This window comes from Herpailurus yagouaroundi, unplaced genomic scaffold (genome assembly GCF_014898765.1).
Source record: "Herpailurus yagouaroundi ecotype Mexico unplaced genomic scaffold, PumYag 159, whole genome shotgun sequence".
Lineage (NCBI taxonomy): Eukaryota > Metazoa > Chordata > Mammalia > Carnivora > Felidae > Herpailurus > Herpailurus yagouaroundi.
In genome coordinates, this window is record NW_024412400.1 from 3,854,546 (window position 1) to 3,877,679 (window position 23,134).

The 23,134-nt window shown below is 42.6% G+C and overlaps 1 long non-coding RNA gene across 1 annotated transcript; it reads right to left on the reverse strand.

Annotated features, from left to right (window-relative positions):
• Positions 1-17,444: 17,444 nt before the first annotated feature.
• Positions 17,445-22,742, reverse strand: LOC121033437 (uncharacterized). Its single transcript, XR_005791899.1, has 4 exons — positions 22,656-22,742; positions 21,754-21,814; positions 19,937-20,010; positions 17,445-19,845 (listed from the first exon to the last, which is right to left on the reverse strand). It is a non-coding gene; the product is annotated as an uncharacterized LOC121033437 (long non-coding RNA).
• Positions 22,743-23,134: the final 392 nt, after the last annotated feature.

The following is a 23,134-nucleotide window of genomic DNA, read 5'->3' on the forward strand; positions in this document are numbered from 1 at the left end:
CATTTAAGCTTCCGGAGAATCATTTCCTTCTTCACACTAATAAGGGAGGGGATACCTATGCCATAGGGTGACCGTAACGAGCAGAGTGGGCATTATGTGCATGAATCCTGGCAGGGTATAGAATACTGAAACACAACAGATGCAGCAGTCCTGTGCAGAACAGGTACGATTCAGCAGGTGCACCAGCATTTGACTGCTCAGACCATAGAACTGGCTCAGAATTCCAATCTCTCTGCCCTTGAAAAACCTTCTTGAACCTCTGCATCAATCCATCTTCAGCTGAAACTTCAAAGCCCTCCACTTAGCTCCACTGCCACGTGGAAGCTGTCTTTGGATTCCCCAGCCCTCCTTGAGCCGTTCTCTGAATGCAGGTTCCTAGCGCTAACATAACAAATGACTCCAGGCCCAGCGGCTTAAAACAATGGAAGTTTATCCTCCAACAGCTCAGGAGGCCAGAAATGCAAAATCAGGGTGTGAGCAGAGTGGCTTCCATCTGGAGGTTCTGGGGGAGGACCCATCCCATGCCTCCTTCCCAGCGATCGCCAGCCATCTTGCCATTCGTTAGTCTATCATTGCATCGCTTCTGATTTCTCCGTCTTCACATGGCAGTCGCCCCTGTTTGCCTCCTCTGTGTTTCCGTTTCCGGGTCTCTTGCTCCTTTCTCTTACAAAGATACGGGTCATTGGCTATTTAGGGCCCTGTATGACTACTACCCTGTAGGTAGCATGCCTTCAGTGTAGCATGGCCACATTTTAATCTAATTATATCTGCAAAAGTCCTATTTCCAAATCATGTCACCATCTGAGGCTCCTAGTGGACATCTAGGGGAGGGGGACGCTATCCAACCCAGTATGCGTTAACCCTATGCTGGTGTCCCCCCCCCGCCCCCCCCCCCCCCATAGCATCTTACATAATGCTGAGCACACAGTATGTATTTAACAGGGAGTATTTGTTGGTAATGACCCTGAGCTTTTCCAAGAAAATCCTTGGCTTCCTAGTCAAGGACTGTACCTCTTTAGCCTCAAATGTACCATCTGAAAAATGCACTCTATTGTTCACAAACAACAGAATTATTAACACAGCAAGACTGAAAGTGCTTTTTAAAACCCATACCCATATTAGTGATGACTGAGTAATAGCTTAAGTGCAAGAGGCAGGAACACTTTCTGCTTAAAGCATACACCGAGGCCAGAGTTTTCCTTACACTGTGAAAATGTGTCTAAAAGCTAGAATTGTCCCTGCATGCTAGCAGGAATAATTTTTCAAATGAATTAGATCTTTTCACTCCTGTCTCAAGGCCTGCATTTCAGGGATACTGTGGGTGCTCTTTGCCTGAGGTTTTTTGGTTTTTTTTTTTTTTTTTTTTTTTTTTTTTTTTTTTTTTTTTTTGTCGGTGTCATTTCTAAAGTTAGAAGTCATGAACTAAAACACATATCTTTTCTATCTAAGATAACAGGCCCATCTAGCCTTTTATTTTATCATTACGGTTTCTCTCGTGAGGATACAGGAGCTTTGGAATGTCTAAGCCTTTGGGGAAATTGCAAAGATACGCTTTTGGCAAACTGACCTTTACAGAAGCTGTTTGGGATTTAACAGTCCCTCTTCCACTTATCTTCCAAATCACCACCTGTATTTCTTACTAGCATAGTAGAATATCCTAATATAATTGTTGGAAACAATACACGCGGACAGTAACAGTATGTTGTGACTGAAAGTCACATGGAACAAGGGATTCAGCCGGAAAACTTATTCTAGCAAGGCCTCCATGAATGTCACTCAAATGGGAGATTACCAACCAGCTTTGGGGACGGCTGATAGAATTCACGCTTTTACTTCTGCGGTAAAACCTACAGTCTTTGGTATGCCAAGCAAGGATTTCCAGAATCTATTCCTGTTTTGCCCCTTGCCTGCCTGTCTTCACCTACGACGACTCTGCCATAATTATTCATTTCTGACAACTAACGAACCTTGAGCATTCTTTGAATATTCCAGACTTTTGGACCTCTATGCCTTCACACATATCAATTTATCTAATTTGAATGCCTTCTTTCCCTTTGGGTTATCTGTTACGTGTAAAGATATATGTGTCCCCCGGGGATTGGGGGCCGGCGGCCCGGGATCTGTAGTACTATGTGTCCTTCTTCAGCACACAAAATTAAGTTAATTATAATCACTGGCTCTAAACAAAAATAGAATCCTCGCGATCTCATTGGATGAGGCAGGTGGCTCCAGCCGTGGAAGGGAAGGCCTCCAGCTCTCCTCTTCTGCCATTCTCCTGGGTTGGCTGCCTCCTCAGAGGGCAGACGTTCCAGGAGGGGCATCCAGGCGTTGGGTAGTAGAAAGAAAATTAGTCACTTGTGTCTTGTAGCTCCTCTAATAGGAGAGAAAAGAAAACTTTCCCAGAGCCCAGAGCAACCGCTGTGCCTTCTGTCCCTCATTCCTGAGCCAGATATCAGATTTTCAGGATTCACATAATTGAATTATTTGGGGGGGGGAATAGACGTGGCCATTTCACCACATTGTTATTGTTGAATACCATAACACCCTGGAAGTGAGGACAGAGACAACTGAAGTTTGTCAGAATCTTTAAAAATTTTTTTTTTCAACGTTTATTTATTTTTGGGACAGAGAGAGACAGAGCATGAACGGGCGAGGGGCAGAGAGAGAGGGAGACACGGAATCGGAAACAGGCTCCAGGCTCCGAGCCATCAGCCCAGAGCCTGACGCGGGGCTCGAACTCACGGACCGTGAGATCGGGACCGTGAGATCGTGACCTGGCTGAAGTCGGACGCTTAACCGACTGCGCCACCCAGGCGCCCCTGTCAGAATCTTTAAAATTCAATCCGGATCCAAGGGTACTTTATGATCTTGTGAGCCCAGGTGCCCATCGTGAGGGGGAAAACAAAGGTTTCACTTACTAACCATAGGATATTAATCTATCAGTTTTGCTCCTCTGGAAACTTATGCATTTGTGTTTATTATAAATATTTTGGTAAGAAATTATGTTCTCTGTGGGTTTTGTATGTTTTGGCTATGATTTTTACATCTGTATCTATGTGAAGATGAAAACTCCAATGCATTTACAATGCTATACAAATATACATAGTAGCTTAAGTAAATCTGGATAAATACGAGGGAGATAAAACAGTGTGTTTAAGATGAGACTGATGAGATGGTTGAGAGGTTCACATCTCTCATTTACGAGTCCTTTGGTCTCCATTCACACGATTTAGGGGCTTACAAAGCTGTCACATGACCATCGTCCATTATCCGAGATGTACCAAAAAGAACTTTCTGCAGTAATGGAAATATTCTATTTCTATGTTATCCAATATGGTAGCCACGAGCCAAACATGGCCATCGAACATTTGAAATGTGGCTAGGGTGACTGAGAAATGGAATTTTTTGTTTTATTTCACCCGAACAACAGTACGGCACTAGATGTTACCATATCAGATGGCCGCATCTGTAGTCTTAATGCTTACCTTGACTCTCTTCATATTGTCTGCCTCAGCTCCAATCAACTACAAGTGGCTTCCACCGTTGCCACACCATTGCATATCTCATGTACCCTTGTGTTCGTTCTTCCCTTGCCTGCAATGCCCTTCCCTTTTTATCCATCTGAGAAACTTCTCCTTTTTGAAAATCGAATTGGCCCTTCCAATTAACCTATTCACCCTTCATTGGTCCTTCCTTTGAAGTTTCATGAGGGTGTGCCTTATTATTATATTGTTTAAGATCATTTTAAGTGAAACTATTATGTTACTGTTCAATGCTACTCATCTTAATGTGTTTGCAAACAAACGTAACTTTTAGGGGTGTATTTTTTTTTACACTGTTGTAATTTTCATAAGATTCATTGATATTGTGACAAAGAAAGGTCAGTATATGATTAGGGGGATTATAACCCTGCTATCTGGGAATCTATGGAGACAGTGGAATTAGCTGTGCCAAATTAATGGATAATGAATTCACCTAACTTAGATTAATGAAAAACAAAAACAAAGGCAAATTGACTGTTGATATTATAACTATAAGGGGTAACATTTCTAGAAATGTTCTAGCATGTTCTAGAATGTTCTAGCATGAAACATGGACCATTAATAAGAACTCCCGTATAAAAATGTCCAATGAGAAATACCCCTAACAATGCTAGACTACCCAGCTGATGCTGGAAAACACTGGAAAGATCATTGAATCCCCAGTATCAGTTCCAACATCAGTCGATGAGGCGGTCGATATATTGAAAACCCCTTAGATTTACAGGCTTCGTGACCTTGGGCATTAGAGGTTGGAAGAGAGTCAGTATCTTCCACACTGAGAAGGCAATTCGAAGCCAAAAAATGATGTGAGTCACTCCATACTGTTTACAGTTTTATTCAGGGTAACTTACTGACATGGGGGAAGTGGGTGGATGAATGATCCAGGCAATTATGCAGCTGTTCTCCAGCCCCATTCTCCACCACGTCTGGGCCTTAATCCCCAGCGTTTACGGAGCAAAGGGCATGCTGGTGAGGTCATAGGGTAGTTACCTAAAGTGGAGCCATCTGTGAACTACAGTAGCACGATCAGGACAAGCTTTCTCACATTTCTTCCTTTCTTTTTTTAAAATGCGTATTTATTTTGAGAGAGATAGAGAGTTAGCAGGGGAGGGGCAGAGAGAGAGGGAGACAGAGAATTCTATTGTCAGCACGTTGTCAGTGTGGAGCCCCATGCGGGGCTCGAACCCACAGACCGTGGGACCATGACCTGAGCCGAAACCAAGAGTCAGACGCTTAACCCACTGAACCAGCTGGTTGCCCTTAGCTTCCCCACATTTCAGTCAGAATATACATTAAGCTCCCTGAGGCATGGAACACGTGACCCTGAGTGGAATCACTGGCAGCCATGAACAAGATGGAGGGCCAAGGTAGCGCCAACTTGGTCAGCGCTCCGACACTGAGAACATTCCCTCACCATTCTGCAGTCTTCCCAACTACAAAATGACCCGGCTCACCTACAGTCACGTGAGATAGTGCATGTGAGATGTATTCTGTAAACACTATAATAAAGGCATTGCCATGATGATGATGATGATGATGGTGATTATTTCCTGGTCAATCTATTCAATAAACAGTTTCTGAAAGCCTGTCTTTTATTTGTCCTATGTTATCATCTGTTCCAATGCGTACAATTTAGTAAACACATGAACAAAAGTTTATATTCATGGACAAGCTCTAGGAAGCGTCCTGATATTCCTGTCTAAAAAATCAAAGTGTTTTAAGATGGGGCAACCTGAAGGACAAATCCAGTTTGATATGACAAATCAATTTGATATGGGAGGTAAGCATTCTACAGCATCTTATGCTATTACTCAATAAACATACTGAAAATTATGTCTGCAATTTCTCCTTCTACCCACTTAAAATCTTCAAATCATCTTTGACCATATCATATTCTTTTCTTTTTAATTTTTTTTTAATTTTTTTTTCAACGTTTATTTATTTTTTTGGGGACAGAGAGAGACAGAACATGAACGGGGGAGGGGCAGAGAGAGAGGAACCACGAGATCATGACCTGAACCGAAGTCAGAGGCTTAAGCAACTGAGCCACCCAGGTGCCCCAACGATATCATATTCTTTATTTCCAAAGCGTATTAACTCCATCCCTTCCCTCTTAGACACTGCTCTGTTTTATTATCCGTCATCCAGATTACACATTTCTTTTTTTTAAATAAGTTTCTTAAAAGTATTTTTAGAGTTTATGTATTTTGAGAGTAAGAGAGAGCAAGTAGGAGAGGGGAAGAGAGAGAGAGAGAGAGAGAGAGAGAGAGAGAGAGAGAGAGAGAATCCCAAGCAGGCTCCACGCTGTTAGTGTGGAGCCAAACTCTGGGCTTGACCCCACAAATCTTGGGACCATGAACTGAGCTGATATCAGGAGTCAGATGCCTAACCGACTAAGCCACATGGGTGCCCCCAGATTACTTGATGGGCTTTCTTTCTCCCATATTTGCTCCTTCTGATCTACCCTCCCTGACCTTTCCTAGTTGGAATGCACTTTCCAAGGTCAAATATATCATCATTTTCCTCCATAGACACTTCCATCACCACTTGAGGACTATGGATGAACCTAGGTTTCTTAGCGGGTGTATAGGATCCCTTGCCTCCCTTATAAATTCATCCCTACCACTCTGACCAACCCATCCATGTTGTCCAGAGAGTGTGGTTTCCCCATGAACAGACTTTGTTTGGAGATTATACTTCCTCTTTAAGAGCATCCTTCATCCCCTCCCTTGACCAAAGAACTTTCATCATCAAGACTTAAATGAACATAATCTCTGTTATACCAAGCTTCTCAAAACAGGACTAATCTATCACTCTTACAGGATTCTCATTAATGTGATCTTAATTCTTCATAGTGAGTACTTCCCAGGGGTCTGAACATCCACAAATGACTACAAAAACCTCCCTGAAGTCCTCAGCATGCAAAGGACTTAAGCTACAATAATAAGAAATAGCACACTTGGTATTTAGGAGCAGAAGGTCCTAATAAGCATCCTTGAATTACCCCTTTACTGGCTGCTGTGGCTAATCATAATTTAAGCCATTAGCAGGCGTCTATGAGATGCCAAGTGATTTCTTTACAAATGTTGCACAGGGGACGACTAGGGAATTGGTTCAGGATAACGACCCTGCCATTTTTATTCCTGCAAGTATAGGATAAAGCAGCGAATAGCATCACCCCAGGGTTGCAGTGCTCAGGAACTTCAATTAAAAAAAAGTAATAAGTTAAATTTCACCAGAAATGTTACCCACTGCTCTTCAAGTAGGTACAATAAAGTAAATGCAGATTTGGAGTTTTCCATCAGACTAGATTTGAGTGAAGACTCTACAAGATAAAAGAATTTTCTTTCCTTTTCTTTTTTCTTTCTTTCTTTCTTTCTTTTTTTTTTTTAACAGAGCTGGAAAATCTATACTTCTTTTCAAAGGTCTGTAACTTAAAAACTGCTTCTACATTTCAGTCAAAGTTTCCTAAAAGGAATTTTTCTTCCGGCCAGAGATTTTTTACAAGAAGGTGTTCAAATGGGGGGGAAAAAAGAAGGAAAAAAAAAATGAAAAAGAAAAAGCTTTTAACAGAAAGTTAATAGGGTGGCCTAAATGGAACCTGAAATGGAGGCATTCACCCCCTTAATGTGACTCTCCGTGGAACTTCAAAAGAAAAGACAGCCTGACGGGTCTTCACTAAATGCAGGAACGGGGGTGCACTGCAGTGGTCATTAGCAGAGATGGATACTTCACTTCTCCATGTATTTTCTCTACCGCTAAAGCCGTTGCTTATAGTATTTAGATTATCCGAGCACCAAAATACTCACCGGCTCGAAAATTAGGATGGCTCTCTGTGGACTTTGTTCTCGGCTTTGTAGAGAGAACAGCCATCTTGAGGGGCCGTATTTTGACTGAAGGAAAACGTGCTCCTAAGAACACAAGGTGTCAGAAACCCATTCCGGCACTCTTGGAAAAATAAGGGATGGTGTGATATTTTCCATTCTTGTTCTAATCTTTGTCATGACAATGAGAGCTCCACACATGAATACTTGTTCTCTAAGTGCCGGGGATGGCCTTTCACATTCATGCGGATAAATGTCGATGGAATGTCCACTCGTTGTGTGAACAGTGTGGCTCTTTGCTTGGTAGGAGGTGACACTTGGACCCTTATTTCAACCTGAATTATAACGCTTCCTCAATCTTGCCCAAAGCCTGAGACATGAAACACTATTATCTACATTATCTAACCTACCCGTTCCGAGTTTTCGAATTGAGCTTTATTTAGCTCCATTCATAGCTGAATGGTTTACACGTGGAAACACAAAATACAAAATTCAATAACCCGATGTAGTTCTCCCCTCAGAATAATATTTATCAGCAAGTGATTGACTACCAAATGTCTAATAAGGAATAGATCTAAGCTATTACATCTATATTCCTGTTTTCATCTAAATTCCTCCCAACCAAAAGCCCTGGAAGGGGCAAAGCCTATGTGGGATCCCAGCGCCTTGGAGAGAGCATTCCACTGACCAGAAACAGCAAGAAACGGGGTCTGCATGAGATGGACCATGGGATAATGAGTGGCCAGATCCCTGCTCTGTCCAAAGCACAACCCAAGGCCACGATCAGAGGGCTGAAAGCCAGGGGGCACCAGAAAGCAGACGTACATGAAGAGCAGACGATCAGGAGAAGGTAGAAGCCAGCTGACGTTAGTGGAACAGTACAGGGTGTGATACCTGGTGCCATCTGAAAAGGCCCAGAAATGGAACAGACATGGGCTTCTTTGTTGAGATCGCTGTTTAGAAAAGAAACAGCTATGCCTGAGGGTCTCAAAGGAGCAAAGACAGATTGAGATATGTATGAGATACCTTTCACTAACAACGGTGGTGCTCATACTACAGAAAGCAACTTTCTAGGGGTAGTTCTGAAAGCAAGTTCATTCCACGGATTGCAGAAGTTGAGTTTTATGTGACTCCTTACCCGCCGTGTGGCTACTTGGGCAGCGTTGTTTTTTTTAAACAGCTCTTTGCCTCAGTTTTCCCATTTCCTAAGTGGGAATAGAACAGTACCACTCATACAGTGTTGTCATTAATGGTGAATGGGCTAATGGATATTTAAGTGGCTAAAGTGTGGCGATTGTGGGTCATGTTTCCCAGGACATTGCTAGGGTGAGAAGAAAGCTTCAGAGTTGTGACGGCGATGTACGATAAGAGGAATCTGGAAGCCCCCCAGATATAGATCTAGTCCTCTCTGCTTGCCTGCTACTCTGGCCTACTCCTTGGCATTGCAGGAAAGATGGCAGGCGCATGCCACAAGAAAGAGGAAATTGCATGGGGCGCCTGGGTGGTCCAGTCAGCTCAGCGGCCGACTCTTGATTTCAGCTCAGGTCACGATCTCTCAGTTTGTGGGATCGAGCCCCGCCGTGGGCTCCGTGCTGACAGCGCAGAGCCTGCTTGGGATTCTCTCTCCACCGCTCTCCCTCTCTGCCCCTCCCCCACTCGTGCTTTCTTTCTCAAAATAAATAAATAAACTTTAAAAAAAGAAGAAGGAAATCTCTCAGAGCCATGTAATACTTATATTCCAAAAAAAAAAAAAAAGTAAGACAAAGAGCCCTAAAATCAAAAAACAAAAAAGACAGGTTCACCATGAAGATTTTAAAAACCAAATATGAATTGAAACTAAATAAAGCTACACACAGCTCAAACCCAGCTCAATACCTGAAGAAATCCAACGCACCATCTCTCTCCTTAGCTTCCTGGCAATAGACTTCGTGTACCCCCTGTGGTGAAAAATAGCATTAACTCCAGTCTCTATTGTTCGTGCTTAAATCCGATGTCCAGAATGCAACAAAGATGCACGAAAGATATAAAAGGTTTGAAAATATGACACACGAGCCAAGGCAAAAATAGACAATAAAAGCAGACCCATAGAGATTCCGACATTAAAATTTAAAAACAATGTATTGAAAAAAAGTATCACAAATCTGGGAAAGAAATCATAGGAAAATATGGAAAAAAGTGGGTTAGGTGATGGAGAATTTCAGCAGAGAAAAATGAAACAGAAAAGTAAATGTATAGAAATATGTACTACAAATGTATACATATAATCTGGGTGGTATTATACACCATACATATAAATATATAAGGAAGATTACATGAATAGTTAAAAATAGAGAACCCAGAAATGGATCAAATGTAATTAATTGATGTCTGTAAAAGGAGCAAATGCAATTTAATAGAGAAAGGATAGTCTTTTAAGCAAATGATTTTGAAACAACTGTACTTCTACATGTGAGAAAACGTAATCTAGGTACAGACCTCACGCTTTTCGTGAAAGTTAGCTCAAGAGGAAGCATCGATGTAAATGTAAAATGCAAAGTATAAAACCCCTGGGAGATAACGTATAGGAAAATCTAGATGACCTCAGGTTTGGCAATAACGTGTTAGACACAGCACCAAAAGTGATACATTGGACTGCATTAAAATGAAAAGTATCTGCCCCTCACAAGATACTGTTAAGAAAATAAAAGGACAAGCCACCGGCTGGGAGAAAATATTTGCAGAACGCATACCTGATAAAGGACTGGTCGCAACATTTGCATGCACTTTTCACACTTCAACAATAAGAAAACAAGCGACCAGATTAAAAAATGGGCCAAGCACCGTAACGGACACATTGCCAAACAAGATACGCAGATGGAAGATAAGCATAGGGAAGAATGCCTCGTATCAGACGTTACCAGGGAATCGTGAATTAATAGAACGATGAGCTATCACCACACGACTATTAGAATGGCCAAAATCCAAAACGCTGGCAACAACAAATGACAGCAGAGATGTGGAACAATAGTAACTTTGGTCGACAGCAGGAATACAATATGGTACAGCTCTTTGGATGACCGTTTGGCTGTTTCAAACTATCTAAATGTACCTTTACCCTAGGACTCAGCAATCACGCTCCTTGGTATTTACCGAAGTTAGCCGATTCGCACAAATTCCTGTACAGGAATAGTTATAGATTTATTTATTTGGGTGTTTATTTTAAATTTTTTATTGGAGTGTATTTGACACACAGTGTTACGTGAGTTTCGGGTGTATCACACAGTGATTCAACTTCTGTAGATGTTCTGCCGTGCTCACCACAAGTGTAGCTCCCGTCTATTACCACACGACACCACTGGCGCATCACTGAGTGTATTCCCTAGGTCGTACCTTTCATTCTCATGACTTATTCATCCCCAAACTGGACGCCTGTATCTCCCACTGGCCTTTACCCATTTGGCCCATCCCCCAACCCCTGCCCTCTGGCAACCATCAGTTTGTTCTCTGCATTCATAGGTCTGATTCTACTTTGGGCGTGTTTATTTGTTTTGTTTCTAGTAGCTTTGCCTATAACTGAGAAATATTGGAAGAAATCAGGCTGTTTTTCAGTGAAATAGATGAATGGAGAAATGAATACAATGTATATGTAATGAATACAATGTAGTATACCCATACAAGGGGATATTGTTTAGCAATAGAATAAAATGAGCTATCAATCCGTGAAAAGACACACGGGATGTTCAAAGGCATATTGTTAAGTGAAGGAAGCTGCTCTGAAAGGCTATGTACCATATGGATTTAGCTATATGACATTTTGGGAAAAGAAAGGCTCAGACACAAACAACGATCCGTGGTTGCCAGGGTTTCTGGGGAAGGAAAAAGGGGATGAATAGGTGAGCACAGGGAATTTTTAGTGCAATGAAGCTATTCTGTATGCTACTGTAACGATGGATGCGTATCGTTTTACATTTGTTACTCCATAGAATGTATATCACAGGGAGTAAACCCTGATGTCAACTGTAGAATTTAAGTTAATAATGTGTAAATATTGGTTCATCAATTATAACAAATGACCACCTGAATGTTAGTTAAGAGGGAAACTGGGGGGCAGGTTGATAGGGCCTGTAAAAACCCTATTTGCTCTCAGTCCAAGTTGCATGTGAATCTAAAACTTACCCCAAAACTAAACTCTCTTAATTAAAAATAAATAAATAAACGTGCAGAAATTCTAGAGCTGAAAACTTTATTATGTGATGTTAATAATTTATTGGATGTGCAAAATAGAAGCAATAAAATATGATTGGTAAAACTAAAAAAAAAATAAATAAATAAAAGTCCACTATAAACTATTCAAACTAAAGACAATTTGGGAAATCAACAATCAATTACTATTTTTTAAGTTATTTTTTTAATTAAAAAAATTTTAACATTTATTTATTATTGAGAGACAGAGAGACACAGGCATGAGCAGGGGAGGGGTAGGGAGAGAGAAAGGCAAAGAATCTGAAGCAGGCTCCAGGCTCTGAGCTGTCAGCACAGAGCCCAACGGGGGGCTGGAACTCACAAACTGCGAGATCATGACCTGAGCTGAAGTCGGTCGCCCAACCAACTGAGCCACCCAGGCGCCCCATTTTAAGTTTATTTATTGAGAGAAAGAGAGAGAGAGAGAGAGAGAGAGAGAGAGAGAGAGAATCCCAGGTGGGTGCCGCACTGTCAGCGTGGAGCCCAATGCAGGGCTCGAACTCATGAACTGCGAGATCATGACCTGAGCCGAAACCAAGAGTCTGATGCTTAACCGACTGAGCTACCCAGGCACCCTCCAATCAATTAATTAAGAAGAAAATAACATAACAGAATGATTTCAAATGGTTTAATACATGATTAATTGAATTGCCAGAATATTAGAGACAGAAGGAAGCAGACAACATTTTTAAGAAGCAATTGCTGAGACTTTCCAAAATAGGTATAAAACATTGGCCCGCGTGTATAAGAAACTTAGTGAGCCCAATCAAAATAAATTAGAAGAAAATTCCACCTAGAGCACCTTAATTAAACCACTGAAAACCAAAGCTAAAATGAAATTTTGAGAAGTAACCAAATTTTTATTCAGTGTTTGGTTTTTTTTTAAACTTCTGGGTAGTTCCCAGCCTGTCACTCTTTCACTACAATAAACACTTATGTATCAAGGTCCTGTAGGAAAGGGTCCCACTCATCGGGGAAATACAAATCAAATCCACACTGAGATGTCACCTCACACCGGTCAGAGTGGCTAAAATGAACAACTCAAGAAACTATAGATGCTGACGAGGATGTGGAGAAACGGGAACCCTCTTGCACTGTTGGTGGGAATGCAAGCTGGTGCAGCCGCTCTGGAAAACACTGTGGAGATTCCTCAAAAATTAAAAATAGATCTACCCTATGACCCAGCAATTGCACTACTAGGAATTTATCCAAAGGATACAGGAGTGCTGATTCGAAGAAGCACATGTACCCCAATGTTTATAGCAGCACTTTCAACAATAGCCAGATTACGGAAAGATCCTAAATGTCCATCAATTGACGAATGGATACAGAAGATGTGGTTTATATATACAATAGAATACTACTTGGCAATGAGAGAGAATGAAATCATGCCATTTGCAGCAACGTGGATGGAGCTGGAGGGCTTTATGCTAAGTGAAATAAGTCAGTCAGAGAAGGACAGATATCATATGTCTGCACTCATATGCGGATCTTGAGAAACTTAACAGAAGACCATGGGGGAGGGGAAGGGGAACCACAAGAGACTCTTGAATACAGAGAACAAACTGAGGGTTGATGGGGGGGGGTGGAGGGGAGGGGAAAGTGGGTGATGGGCATTGAGGAGGGCATTTGGGATGAGCACTGGGTGTTGTATGTAAGCGAATTTGACAATAAATTATATTTTAAAATAAGTTAAAAAATAAAATAAAATAAAAATAAAAAGCTTTTGCCTAGTTCTAGGGACTTGAATATTTTTTTTCCTATAGTCTTCTCCAGAATTTTTATAATTTACATTTAAGTTCATGATTTATCTTGAGTTAATTTTTACGGAAGGTGTAAGGTTTAGATCAAGTTTTTGTTTTGTTTGTGGTTTTGTTTTGGGGGAATTTTTGGCCAATGGATGTCCAATTATCTATTTTTTTTTAAATTTTTAAAAATGTTTATTTATTTGAGAGAGAGAGACAGAGAGACAGAGATAGAGAGAGACAGAGTGTAATCAGAGGAGGGGCAGAGAGAGAGGGAGACACAGAATTAGAAGCAGGTTCCAGGCTCCCAGTTGTCAGCACAAAGCCTGACATGGGACTTGAACTCACCAACTGTGAGATCATGACCTGAGCTGAAGTGGGATGCTTAACTGACTGAGCACCCAGTAGCCCCATATATTGTTTTGTTTTGTTTTGTTTTTTTTAAAGCTGGTCATACATCTGGAAAACTTACTGAACTCTGTTACTAGTAATAAAAACTCATTGTTGATTCGAGTGCTGTTTCTTTTATCTTTCAGAGAGAGAGAGAGAGTCAGTAGAGTAGAGGGGCAAAGGGAGAGAGAGAGAGAGAGAAAGAGAGAGAGAGAGAGAGAGAGAGAGAGAGAGAGAATCTTAAGTAGGATCCACACTCAGCACAGAGCTTTTCATGGGCTCACGACCATGAGATCATGACCTGAGCATAAACCAAGATTTGGATGCTTAACCGACTGAGCCACCCAGATGCCCCTATTCTAGTGTTTTTTTCTACATAACATTATAGTCTACAATAAGAAGACTTATTTAAAATTTAAAATTTTTGAATTTAAAACAGCTTAAATATAATCAAAAACAACTGACTTTCTATCAGAAACGCTGGACATATTGAAAGTAAAAACACTACCAGTCTAGAGTTGCATAATCAGTAAAAACATACTTAAAAAATTAACAATATCCGGAGTAAAAATGGAGTTCTCTTCAATTCCCGTGAGAATTTCATGGGTAATATAAGAATATTTGAAAAATATTTGAAATATTTGAAAAAAATCTACAATTTACTTGAAATGGGTGAATTTCTTGAAAGACACAAATTACCAAAACTGATACAAAAATAGAATACCTGAGGGGCACCTGGGTGGTTCAGTGGGTTAAGCGTCCGACTTCAGTTTAGGCTGTGACCTCACGGTTCATGGGATCGAGCCCTGCATCAGGCTCTGTGCTGACAGCTTAGGGCCTGGAGCCTGCATCAGATTCTGTGTCTCCCTCTCTCTCTGTCCCTCCCCTGTTTGTGTTCTGTCTTGCCGTCTTTCTCAAAAATGAATAAACAGCAAAAAAAAATTTTTTAATTGAATATCTGAGTTACTCTATATGTATTAAATCTAGTAAACTGGTAGTTAAGTTTCCCCAAAGAAACATAAGCAGAGATTACGTCACAGGTGAATACCAATCCTATACTGACTCTCTTAGAAATTAGAAAAACACTTTCAAACTCATAAGACCAACATTACTTTGATACAAAATCCAGAAAAACACATTCAAGGAGTTGAAAACTATAATTCATTATCCCCTTTTGACCACAGATATAAAAATCTTTGACAAATATGGATAAATCATGTGAGGCACTATGGAAACGGGAAAATTCATCCAGCTCAGGTCAAATTTATCTCAGGAATCCAAGATTACATTAGCAATTAATGCAATTCACTATATGTACAAAATAAAGAAGAAACATATATGGTCATCTCAATAAAGATAACAGCATCACAAAATTTTAAATCCATTCATGGTAAAAAATTTGAGCTAATTAGACACAGAAAGGAAATTCCTTGGGATGACAAAATACATCTATGAAAAGCCTACGGACAGGATCATACTCATTGGTAAAATATCTCCTAGGATTGTCGAAAGAATAAAAAGAATAATGGGAAATATAACTATGCCTGGTACAAAGCAAATGCTATGGAAGTATCCGCTATTATTAACAAAACCCACAGGAACACCAAAGATCAATAGGAAAAATTGATAAATAAATTCAATATATTCTAGTATTTTCACATTGAGAAAATACGCAAAATTCAAGAAAGTCAACTAAATCTGTGGGAAACTATAGGTACCAATAAAGTCCCTATCAGTTCAAAAATAATTATGGACCGTTGTGTGCAGGAACCAGGGTATAGTCATTTGTAGGAGTTGATTATTTGCATTTCTTCCCATCTTCTGTTTTAGTTATTTCATGCGCACAGCTAAAGTCAGCCATGTGGGAGTTTTTATGACATGGAAATCCGCAAATGCTGCAAATTCTTTTTTTTCTGCCTCTGACAAGCTGGTTGTTGAACATCTACTGGCGATCCCATGGGCTTGTGGTAGAAGGAGAAAATCCAGACCCAAGACGTAAAGAGAACAACATCCACACATTTCTTTACTTAAGAAAAGTTCTAAGTAAATTTACTTTGGCCAGTTATGTAACTCGTTGACACTAAATCGTAAGAACAGGTATTTGCTTTAAGCATAGGTGTGTATGCTTTTCCATCTTGCCATGGGTTATATTTCTTTGCTAATGTCCATCAAATTTTGTGAGGCATGCTAATTATGAGACATACGAATAGGCAGGCTGAGCAATTCTTATTAACCCAAATTGATTAGGCAGGAGTAAATTAGAACTCTGGAGTTTGATCCATGTTATTTGTATCAAATGTCCATAATTCTGCCTCCCCTCGTGGCTCACAATGAAAACTAAGGAATGAGGGGCGCCTGGGTGGCGCGGTCGGTTAAGCGTCCGACTTCAGCCAGGTCACGATCTCGCGGTCCGGGAGTTCGAGCCCCGCGTCGGGCTCTGGGCTGATGGCTCGGAGCCTGGAGCCTGTTTCCGATTCTGTGTCTCCCTCTCTCTCTCTGCCCCTCACCCGTTCATGCTCTGTCTCTCTCTGTCCGAAAAATAAAAAATAAAACGTTGGAAAAAAAAAAAAAGAAAACTAAGGAATGAAAGTTAAAATAAAAAGACGACCAAGCTATACAACGTCTCTTCTTCCTTCCTTGTGCTCCGTATGTATGAAAAGGAACGGTTAAAAATTCGCTCATTCGAGCAAAAATCAACTATCGGGACTACATCAAAATAAAAGGCTTCAGGGTAGCAAAGGAAACAATCGGTAAACGTAAAAGTCAACCTAAAGATTGGGAGAAGAGATTTGCAAACGCCATGCTTCATAGAGGGACAGTCTCCAAAATATATAAAGAATCTATAAAACCCAACACCCGGAAAGCAAATAATCCAGTTAAAAAAGGAGCAGAAGATATGAACAGACTTTTCTCCAAGGAAGACCTCCGGGTGGCCCACAGGCACACGAAAAGATGTTCATCACCACTTTTCATCAGGGAAATGTGGGTCAAAATCACAATCACCTCCTACCTCACCCCTTCAGAATAGCTACAATGAACCACACAAGAGACAACATACGTCGGCGAGGCCGCGGAGAGAGGGGAACCCTCTCACACTGTTGGTGGGAATGCTAACTGGTGCAGCCACTCTGGGAAATAGTATGGAGGTTCCTCCATACTCAAAAAACTAAAAATAGAACTCCCCTACCCCAGCAATTGCCCTACTAGGCATTCATCCAGGGGACACAGGTGTGCTGTTTCGAAGGGACGCATGCACCCCCATGTTTGTGGCAGCGCCATCGACAACAGCCAAAAGATGGAAAGAGCCCAAATGTCCATCGCTGCACTAAAGAGAGAAGTGGATGTAATACAAACCTCCTTTGGTGTTTTCCTTCTCAGTTACCTTATGCAGCTTTCTCCTCGTACCTCCACTCGGAGGTGTTTTTTTTTTTTTTTTTTTTTAATTTTTTTTTTCAACGTTTTTTTTATTTATTTTTGGGACAGAGAGAGACAGAGCATGAACGGGGGTGGGGCAGAGAGAGAGGGAGACACAGAATCGGAAACAGGCTCCAGGCTCTGAGCCATCAGCCCAGAGCCCGACGCGGGGCTCGAACTCACGGAGCGCGAGATCGTGACCTGGCTGAAGTCGGACGCTTAACCGACTGCGCCACCCAGGCGCCCCCACTTGGAGGTTTTAAACGCATCTCTTTGTCTCTCGCATCAGTCATCTGGGGAGAATTTTAAGCCAGATTTATTAACTAAAAAATGTAGTGACAGAGGTCTCGCGAGGCATATGCTGGGGTTAGCTTCGGACAAGAGAAAACAGTGCGGTTCAATAACGCTTCTCCTTTGAGGGCCTCTTGCCAAGCAAGAGACCCTGTGGTTCTCCAGAAGGTTCTTTCTCCAAGCTCCAAGTTTGCTGCAAGGAAGGCCAATGCACCTACATCACAAAAAAAAAAAAAAGAAAGGAAGTTTATGGGGACAATTTACCCGCACTGGTAATTTTTTTCCTACCTGGCAAGGTAGTCGGTCTCACGTGGAAAGAATGGAACGCTGTGGATGTTGGGCCCGCCAAAAAGCCAGGCTTCCATCACAACACTGCTGCTTGCTGGCTCCAAGTCTTTTAGTCTCTCTGAGCATCCGGTTCCTTTCCTAGAACACGGGTGGGCAACCCCCACCTCGGAAGTCATTGTGGGATTAAACAAGCGCTTGGCGCATAGAAAATGCTCGTGCGCCGTGGCTTGCGTTGTTCGAATTGGTGCGATGCTCATCGCTCTGGAAAATGAGAGCTGTCGTTGTTAAGGGTCACGCGTTTCTGGTGATAGCTAGGCGTCATTCGGCCGAGCAGGAATTATGCATGAAGATTATCTTTCAAATGGGGAGGGTGCCGATGGGTATCGGGTTCACTGCAGTCAGGTGAAAGCCGTGGAGACGTGAGAGCCTCTGGGGACATTGGTACAAAGGCAGGTTCCCATGCGGCAGCTACGGAGCTTTTGATTCCCCGGCTCTGTTGCCGAAACCGAGGGCCCGCCCTGCAAGCAGCGATCTCCTGACCCTCTTGCGGGGGATTCCGGGAACAAATACGGGGAAACGTCGGTTGGTTTCTACGATGGGCCATGCAGTCTGCATTTGTGATCCCATTTGGCCTTAGTAAGCTTGGGGGTTCAACTTGGGGGAAAAAAAAAACCAAGCTGAAAGCTTTTAGATCTATTTAAACACATCCATAACAGACTGTGTGCTTCAAACCATCCCTGTAACCTGCTCACAGCAGGTCCGTGCAGAGCAGCGTGAGGCCTGCCGGGTCCTCGGCACAGGGTCAACTTGTGTTGGCTTAATCTGAGTCTTCCTGAGCCAGACCATCCCCCAGGGGCTCAGGGATGATTACCTCCAGGCTATATAGAGCAGGCTTCCCGGGCGGGCGTGTGACCGGGGCAGAGCCACAGGGCTCTGCACTAAGGGCCCTGTGCGGGCTTTAACGCTTTGTGTCAATTGTCTAGACAGCAACTTTTGAAGGAGGCGTTTCTCCTCTTCTTCGCCACCGGGTCCCACAAATGGGTAACACATCCTAGTAAGGCAGCGTGGTCAGAGCAGGGCATTAAATCACTCTGCGTTAGCAGATACACTAAAGAGCCTCAGATATGGATTTAGTTGCCCCAAATCACACTGGTCAAAGTGAAGAGAGCCAGGATTTGAACTCGGGGTGGTGATTGGCCAGGAGACCCTTATCGTGCAAGAGACTGCAGAAGCCATCCAGGAGCCCACGAGAGGCTCACGGGCAGCACTGCCCTTAGCCTCAGCTGAAGCTCCTTGCTCAAGTCCAGGGTCACTGGTCCTGGACCACCACGGCCAGCAACCCCGGGCCCTCCTTCCCGACTCAATCGTGCTCCCATCCTTCCTGCCACAGCCTGAGCCCCTTTCTCTGAGCTTCTACTGTAACACAGATAAAGACAACCAACCATACCCCTTCTTCCGCACCCTCAGTTTCAGCTTAAAAAACCTGATTAATTTTCGTCCTGCTAACATATTGATTAAAGAAAAAAAAAACAAATCACAAAAATATGTTCTTCCTTTCCATACGTTCCGTTTTCTTCCTTTGCCTGACACCTGACCTGCAAAGCGCGCCAGGGCAAGTCCCATCTTTGTCTCCCCCACCCCCCTTCAACCTCAGTGGTGTCTCCCAAGGGCATTTTTTATTTATTTATTTATTTATTTTTTTTTTTTGAGACAGAGCATGAGCAGGGGAGGGGCAGAAGGCATTTCTTAAGTGAAGATGAAAAAGGAATACAGAGGGAATGTGAAAGAAGAGGGAAGACAGGCTGAATGATTAAAAACAGTTTTTCCTTCTCCCCAGTGATCTGTAGCTGGAGCAAAAGCATTTGGCTTTGTTTTCTTTATAAGTAGAACTAAGCAAACTCAGCAATACCTATAACTCTCAAGCCCCAAACAGGTGCCCCCACAAACCACAAGCACAGGATGGACCTTACAGCCAACACGAGCGGCTAACACACACGGGGTGACGCCTCGAGGAAGAGGCAACAAGGAGTTTGCAGGCGCGTCAAAACGGGTTTGGCTCCCAGATGAAGCATTTGAGAATCGTCACTTGGGAGTGATTTTGAGCCTCTGTCCTGCTGGGTTTCTTCGTTCCTGAAATGGCAATTGCATTAGATACATCAGAAAGCAGATCCTGAATTTTAAAAAGAATGGATTGGGAGACAGACAGGAAAGGGTTAGTTACCTTTCCTGGGCAATGTTGGCTTCCTGGACGTGGCCCTGCTTCTGGGCTCCTTGGCTTGTTTCCATCCTGAGGGCCTGTGGAAGGAGGGACAGCAAATGGAGGAAGTATGCAGAGTTGAGAACAAAACACCAAGGGAGCTGAGAAAATCAGTGGAACAAAGGAATTCGATGTGGCCGCCCAGTGAGGATGAAGCCAGAAGCAGGTCTGAAAAGCTAGAGGAGGGGCGCCTGGGTGGCGCAGTGGATTAAGCGTCAGACTCTTGATTTTTGGCTCAGGTCACGATCCCATGGTTAGTGGGTTCGAGCCCGCGTCAGGCTCTGCACTGACACCGCGAAACTGCTCGGGATTCCCTCTCTCTCTCAATAAATAAATAAACTTAAAAAAAAAAAAAAAAAAAAAAGCTAGAGGAGCAGCACCAGGGAAATTCTAAGGAGCCCATACATGTGTCCTGTAAGGAGGTCAAAGGTTCAGGTTATTTGTCAAATGGCAAGCTTTGCCCACGCTGCTTTGGAAATTTCTGCCCGGCCTTTGCGGTTGTAGCTACACGTTATTTAATTATAAAGAAGTAGGTAAAGAAGAGCTAGAAACGTCTGAGGGGAGAGTAGGACAGCTGTGACCTTTGATGCCATTCTTCCTGGGGACACATTCCATGACAGTACTTCCTAAAGCGTAGCCTGGCTTGGAATCCCAAGGGGAAGTTTGTTACAATTGACTGTGGGACCTACCTGCAGACTGTCTGACTCCGTAGAACTGGGGTAGGTCCGCAGGATGAACATTTCCAGTAGGTTCCCAGGCGATGCTTTTGCTATTAGCCCAGGGACGCGCTGAGAGCCCCTGCTTGCAGAGATCAGTTTATGCAATTGCAAGCAGTTATCAGGGCTCCGAAATTAGCCCTAACTATCGTTGGCGATGTCTTATCTGCAAGTGTCCCATTTTCAGGGCCCGGCCCCAAGAGCCCTTAAACTGCCAGCAGAATTTACTGGACACTGCTTTCCCCACCCCACCCCCGCCCCAAATGCATCCTAGAGTAGGTATTCATCTTCCAAATTTGAAATCTTTCTGTGGATGTCTTCGGTGTTTGAGTTTTCCCCACTTCAAAGGCCTATTTTGTGATACTCTCAGTAACAGTTGCTTACAGAAAAAAGGGGTAAAATCCTTACATGGGAGTGTAACCTTTTAAAACCATTACAGACCACAGCTGAGCCTCTGAAAGGTACATTAAGAGGACAGCTGTGCGGGAGGCATTTTGAGGAAATCTCCAAGCCTGCAATTTGAAGAGCCTTTTAACCACCTCCAGCGTCCCAGAGATCTCAAGCTCTCTTTCTTCCGGACAAAATGCTATTTCCGGGGTTTTCTCTTTCGTTGCCTAAGATTCCACCATACCAACATGTGAATCCCCGTTTATTTTTGTATTCTTTTTATGTCTGGCTCCTTGGAGCTGTTCTCAGAGTTAGCTCCAGGCAATCTGCTGCAGATGTGTGAGAGGATGGTCAGCAGACCTTGACCATCTTTAAAAAAAAAAAAAAATAGCACTCCTATGATCTTAAGAATAAAATCCAAGAGGAAGCCTAAACAAGACAGTGACCTCCTGGTTAAGGTATTTAATCCTTTCTGATATTTGCATCTCACCCCGGGAGGTAAAGACTGCAGGTTTATGTGGGAATGGCTTGCTGAAAGGTTGGGACCATATTGGCATTAGGCCATGTCAGAGTAGATAAGTAGGCAAATCACGCATCCACGTTTTGTGGTTCTACTGGATGGAAATTAAGGCTCGGCAACAGGTTAAGAAAAAGACATGTTCGGGTGAGGATGTCTACCTTACGTCTTGCTCTCTATCAAGTGTACAGGCGTATCCTCTTTGGATCTCTTGATAGATTCCTGTAACAAAGAAGCAGAGAAACAAGATGTTGGCAACTTTCCCAACTGAAAAAAAAAAATCGTGAAAAGAAGGGCTTCCAGAATGATATTTCCTTTATCGGTGTTTCCAGACCACCAGGTTGTTCTTTTCATACCTTGCGAGCATCACAGCTAAATATGATATTCATACTATTAAATAGCAAGCATAGCAGAGGCAGGAGTCAAAGGAAATGGATGCTAACCAGATACAGCTAGTGTGGACATCCTGGCGCATATTAGCTGAATACCGACTCTGATGAGAGCAACACTCAACCAAAGGAGAGTATCCCCTTCATCGTTATCTTTACCAGAGTCACTAGGGTAGTTTCTGCTTCCGTACTTTGTAATGGTGGCTTAGGATCAAATATAGGACCAGGAGCATCCCCGGTCTCCCTATCCTGTATCCCTTACAGCATAGCAAACTTTCTGAAGACTCTCAGTGACGAAACTCTGATGGGACCCAATGACTGGAGAAACAACGTCCCGAAACAAACTGAGAAGGGAACTTCTGTGAAAAATGGCAACAAATGGAGACAGTAGCCCCGCTGGTACTTCCAGTCGAGAGATGACAGAAACTGGGAATAGGACGTGGCCAACTTGTCAATAACCCACCGAATGGCCTCCCCGTCTCTTGTTCACGTGGGCTACGGCTATCACGATGTAATGTCTTCAAAATTAGAACTAAAACGTTTTGAAAATACTTATTGACTAACTCAAAATAGCATCAATAAATCCATTACACTTTCACAGAAACGACCCATTAAAAATGACTGTCTTTCCCCAAGCCACAACGAATTCAGTGAGAAGAAAGCATAGTTTTTACCTTTTGCAAATGTCTCTAGTTTCTGACTTCTTGGAAGACAACTGGTTTCTCCTACTGCCTCTGCCTGAAATGTTTTGTGCCCTTTTGTTTTAGTTGAAGTAAGTGGGGAAAAAAAAACTGGCCTCACACATATATGCAGTTGGAGAAGGGGAGGGTGATTTTCAGAGCCTTCTCAGATAAATATGGATACTCTCCTTTGAAACTACACCTACTCTTCACAAGTGCTCATTTTGTAAATGTTATTTAGAATGTAGAACCTGAAACCATATCAATGAAAGTTTTCATACTGTTATATTAAACCTCATTGGTCTATCTTGCATGTTAAGTGGATATTTTACTCATCAGTGATTTCATGACCTAATACACACACAGACACACACACACACACACACACACACACACACACACACACGGGTTATAACGAAGAAATGCTAAACAAAAAAGTAAAATGGTATGGGTGGGGGGGGTTGCTGGGTGGC